Source organism: Cicer arietinum, chromosome 4 (assembly GCF_000331145.2).
Source record: "Cicer arietinum cultivar CDC Frontier isolate Library 1 chromosome 4, Cicar.CDCFrontier_v2.0, whole genome shotgun sequence".
Taxonomy (NCBI): domain Eukaryota; kingdom Viridiplantae; phylum Streptophyta; class Magnoliopsida; order Fabales; family Fabaceae; genus Cicer; species Cicer arietinum.
In genome coordinates, this window is record NC_021163.2 from 44,705,927 (window position 1) to 44,711,655 (window position 5,729).

General features: G+C 34.8%; 1 non-coding gene across 1 annotated transcript; it reads left to right on the forward strand.

The window, feature by feature from the left end:
- Positions 1-3,723: 3,723 nt before the first annotated feature.
- On the forward strand, positions 3,724-3,851 carry LOC113784183 (small nucleolar RNA SNORA69). Its single transcript, XR_003470201.1, has one exon. It is a non-coding gene; the product is annotated as a small nucleolar RNA SNORA69 (small nucleolar RNA).
- The last annotated feature ends 1,878 nt before the right edge of the window (positions 3,852-5,729 follow it).

The following is a 5,729-nucleotide window of genomic DNA, read 5'->3' on the forward strand; positions in this document are numbered from 1 at the left end:
AGCCTTTTAGAGCGCTTTACAAAATAAGCGCTGTAAAAGGCTTATAAAAAGCGCTGTAAAAGTGTTACGTATATATAACAGTTACCTCTTCAGTTTCCTCTTCATTACGTAACCTTCATCTCAACCTTCATTTCTTCTCTTCTTTTGCAAACCCTATCATCCCGTCCTTTACGAACCTTATTTCCACGATCATCTCCTTCATTTCGAACCTTATTTCCATCCAAGATCATCTCTCCCATTTCACACAATATATTTTCATTGAAATACGTAACCCTCATTACGTATTTCTTCAAACCGTATTTCTGTGAACCATATTTCTGTGAACTTTCTGCAAACCCTCTTTTCTTTGCATTTCGTCTTTCTTCGAACCATCATTATTCAGGTATTGATGTTATTAAATTTTTGTAATCATTAGAATGCATGTTGAGCTTTTTTAAGATATACTGATACATGTTGAGTTTGTTTATAATAATGCATGATCCATGTTGAGCTTGTTGATGTTATACTAAAGTGCATGTTGAACTTGTTGTAGTTAAATGGATACAAACAAAGATTTAGAAGTTCAAAATGAAGAAGTTGGCACCTCTAAGACTTACGAAAAAGAAGTCAAACGTGGTGCAACTATCATGCAAAGGGTGATTAAAGCACGGAGCAGTGGCATTAAATTTGAGGTATACTATATATACTCTGTTTGCTGTGTGTTTTTTTATCTTTTTTTAGGGTTTAGGGCATGTACTTACTATATGAGTTTATTAGGTTGGCTGGAACGAGAGTGGTCAGCCAGTTGACCCCAACAGCTCCATGTTTGTAAGCTACATTGGGGCTGTTGTTCGTCAAAATGTCCCAATAACAATAGACAACTGGAGAGATAAGGCGTTGAAGGATGCCAAAGATATCATCTGGAATGACATTCAAGTAAATATTTTGATCTACTCTTTTGTCATTTATAATTTTTTTTCTGTAAAATACATTACTTATAATTGTTTTCATTGCAGACCACTTTTGTTCTTGATGAGGAACGAAAGTCATATGTTTTGAGAGTTGCTGGGAAAATCCATCGTGGATTTAGATCCCATCTCTCAAATTTCTATCTAAAAGATAGAGAAGGAAACACAAATGCTGAACCTCCAAAGATATATCAACATTATATATCAAAGGATGAATGGAGTGCATTTGTTTCCAAACGTTCTGACCCGGCGTTTGTCGTAAGTGATTAATTTATTAGCATTTGTGTTTTATTATTCATATTCGTAGCGTATTTTAAATTTTTACACAATTGCTATTTTTTTTTTATATAGAATATTAGTAAGGCAAATCGCGAACGGGCAAGCAACCCAAAACACCCATACAAGAAATCACGTATGGGATATGCACGCCTTGAACAAAAAATTGTAAGTAATTAAACATCACTTGTAATTTGTATTATAAACTATAGTGTGTAACTAATTTGTATTATTTTGTTTATGATTTTAACGAATAGAGAAAAGACACCCAAGCCGATCAACCCTTGGGTCGTCATATCTTATGGAAGGAAGCGCGTGTTAACAAAGAAGGAGTGGTTGATAATGAAAATGTCAAGAAAGTTGTAGAACTTTGTGTAAGTATATTATCACTTTAATATTTTTTAATATTGTATTTTAAAAATGCTATTGAACTTATCTTTTTAATGTTACATGTATTTTAGGAAACTATTGAACAAAGTTCTGAAACTCAAGAGGGCAACAAGGATACGTGCAGGGACATTCTTGGGAAAGTGTTTAATGTCCCTGAGTATTCCGGTCGAGTGAGGGGGAAAGGATTTGGCGTAACTCCCAAAAGCTTTTTTCCTCAAGAGAAGCGCCAAAAACCTTCCAACGAGGAAGTATTAGAGAAGCTCAGAATCTTATCGGAGCAAGTGGCACTCTTGGTGAATACGAATAAAGACAAGCAACTTCCGGTTCAGCTCCAACCTGAAATACAAATGGAGAGTGAAACCGGGAGTTGCAACGTCGGTTTGAAGAGTATTCCCGAGGTAATTAATTACTTACTACTTACTTGCTTATGTAATTACTTATGTATTAAACAAACTTATATATTAACTGTACTTATGTTTTAACTATTGATGTAGGGTGTCACTACATGTGTCCTATACTTGTCCTCGCCGACTCAACGGAAGGTGGGAAAAGGAATATTGCACAATACTTCGGGAGAAGTATTGCACAATATTCCGATCCCCGCGGGCCATGTCAAAGTATCGCCTACGGTTGCTTTCGAACCAACTGCACCGTTGCCCATACCGGACAACGATGGAGATATGAAGTTCTTAAGCGACGCTATTGGCAGTTACGTGGCATGGCCCACACACCTTGTTGCCCTCGAAAAAAAGATTCCCAAGGACAAATCAGTTACATCTCCCGAAAAGGTTTGTCACATTTATTGCCTAAGGTTTTTTATTTTTTCAGATTCAATAAACTAACATTTTACCTCATTTTTGTAGGTCCAAATAAATAAACCACCCCTACAGCCAAAAAAAGGCAGCAGACCTCAAAAATTGGAGGTTAATAGGGCTGCCAAACTACAAAGGCTGGAGGGTAATAAAGCTGCAAAACTTGCAGCAACAAAAAATCTGGATCGGGGAAAATCGGTCGCTGCTGCTGCTGCTCCTAATAAAAGTCAGCCACGCCTTGGTAAATACGGGGCGTGTCTTGACATCCAAATAAAAAGGAACATGGGCAGCAGCAACGATTCGCCCATTGTACAAATGAATCAAGACATCTTTGGAGATGAGTATATTGAATACCTCGAAAAGGAGCAAATGTACGATCTTCTCGAACATAAGGAGCTGAGTGTTACTGTAATCAGCTTGTACATAAGGTAAAAAATACTTTTAATTGCATTTATTTGTAATTAATTAAATGTATTGGTAATTAATCTAGTTTAAAATTTTCATTGAAGGTTTTTGTACGAGAAGGTCGTGTGCACGAGGAAACTGTCAAATAAATACTCATTCTTGTCTCCGCATAAGATGTCGATGTTCAAACTCGATCCAGACAATGTAAAACACTACATTGTAGATATGTTTTTAAGAAATAAAGAAAGTGATAAATTGTTCTTGGCACCATATAATTCAGGGTACGTAATTTTATCTTTTTTAATTGATGAGAATTTAATTTATTAGTTGTCTATAAACAAAATTGCTTAACCAATTTTTTGTTGTTGTAGGGCACATTGGGTGCTATTTGCAATCAATGCGGTCTCTGAAGTGATATACTATTTGGATCCCGTGCACGGCGATTACACCAATCACCCCGGAATAAAGAATATGCTCGACACGTAAGTAATATTCATTTATTTCTTACATATATATATTTATATATATATATATATAAATATATATATGTAAGAAATAAATGAATATTACTTACGTGTCGAGCATATTCTTTATTCCGGGTAAAAAAAGTGCCATAAAAAGCTAAAAAGCACTTTTCATTTCAAATAATTAATTTACAGCGTTTAAAAAAAAACACACACACATTTTACAGCGCTTTTTTTAAAAAGCGCTGTAAAATGTTGTTCTAAAGCGCTTTAATGGTGCACCTTTTACAGCGCTTTCATGCGAAAGCGCTGTAAAATGTACAAGAAAAGCGCTGTAAAATGCAGACCCATAATATGAAATTATGGGTGGGCATTTTACAGCGCTTCTTTGAGAAAGCGCTGTAATATGCACACCCATATATGAAATTATGGGTGGGCAATTTACAGCGCTTTTTGTGAGAAAGCGCTGTAATATGCCCACTCGTATATGAGTTATGGGTGTGCATTTTAGAGCGCTTTTTTGAGAAAGCGCTGTAAAATGCACACCCGTAACTCATATAATGGGGTGCACATTACAGCGCTTTTTGTGAAGAAGCGCTGTAAAATGTGCATAACAAGCGCGCGTTGTATTTACATGTTTTATAGCGCTTTTTTAAAAGCGCTGTTGTATCATTTACGGCGCTCGTTTCCACAGCGCTTATTTTTTTGAAAAAGCGCTGTAAATGGCTTAAAAAAAGCGCTGTAAAATCCGTTTTTTCGCGTAGTGAAAATCTCTGCTAGTACCTCCCCTTACCTTATCATTTATTAACTTATATTTACAAGACAAAAATTTGAACCATAGACCCTCTTGAAATGGATTCACTAATTGAAATAATATTTGAATTATCCTTGAAAAAAAGAAAGGAAGTAGACAATAAGCACAACCATGAATCTTTGAGAATAATAAGACATTCTCCCATAGATAAATTTCGAGATTTCCACCATGATAACCTTTGTCTTAACTTTTTAACAACAAGGTTCCAAAATTTGATGTTACACGTATTAACTCTTATAAGAAGACCTAAATATATAAAAATTGTATTTCCATCCTTACAAATAAGAACTTGAGCAGCCTCCAACCAATAAAAATTAATATTTACCCTCCGCCACATCAAGCTCTGGTGAATTTTTACCTTGAGAGTCGAAATTAACTCAAAAATAAACAAAGTATCCTTCATGATAAATTGACGAGTTTCCGACATTAGCCCAACACTTTTTTCTTGCGATCAAAGTATCATCTACAAACTGTAAATGAGAAAACTTTCATTCATTCCCATGATCAAATTAAAACCCCTTATAACTACCATTCTCCATGCGATTTGCATATGAGAATTAAGACCTCCAGTCACTATTAATGTAAGACCCATAATTTTAAAGTATACATTATGTATTTTTTGGTATTTTGGATTTTGGCTCGGAGGCTTTTTGGCCAAAGTTAATATTATTTTGGAGTTTATATGAGCAAAAAGATATTTTGATGCCGTTTAGAATTACTCGTCATTAATATTTAGAATTAGCCCAACAAGAAAGAAAGGAAATTAGAAGGAAGGAAAAAGAAAAGAAAAGGATATAAAAAGGAAAGAAGGAAAAAGGAAGAAAGGAAAAAGAAAGGAAAGAAAGAGAAAGGAAAGAAAAAAAGGAAAATTTCATCTTCTTCCTCTGTTAACGCGCGACCAAAATCCCTCCATCCTCCATTTTCGTTTTTTTTTGCTTCCTTTCTTCAAAAAAAGGAAACGCACGTTAACGCTAACGTTAAGGTAAGGGCTCCTTCCAAACTTTTAGTTTGCATTTAGGGACTTATCTGTGGTTGTGTGGAAAGGAATTTGTTAGGGTTGAAGTGTTGATTTGGGGGAAAATGAATCTAAGGCTTTATGGGTAAAATCTTAGAGTTAGGTTTTGGTTATATTGATGAATGTTTCGTGGAAAATGAATTTAAACTCATTTATGTATGATTTTGAGTAAATGAAACTTGTTGTGTTTGAGTGGTGGATTGTGTTGATTTGTGTTCGTCGTATTTGACGTGTTCTTAATTAATACTGATGAAATTTGATATGTGTATGGTTGGATTTTGTGGAGAGTGGGTTGAAAGTATGTTTGAGTTTGTTTTGTGTGGAATTTGAAAACCATTAAGTTAAACGAGGATTAAGAATGGGGAATCTCTTAATGTCTTGTTTACTTAATGTGTGTTTGTGAAAATCGTTTAAGTTAACTGGATATTAAGAATGGGGAATCTCTTAATGTCTTGTTTACTTAATGTGCGTTTGTTTGTGAAAAATCGTTTAAGTTAACTGGGCGTTAAGAATGGGGAATCTCTTAATGTCTCGGTTACTTAATATTTGTTTTTGAAAATCGTTTAAGTTAACTGGGCGTTAAGAATAGGGAATCTCTTAATGTCT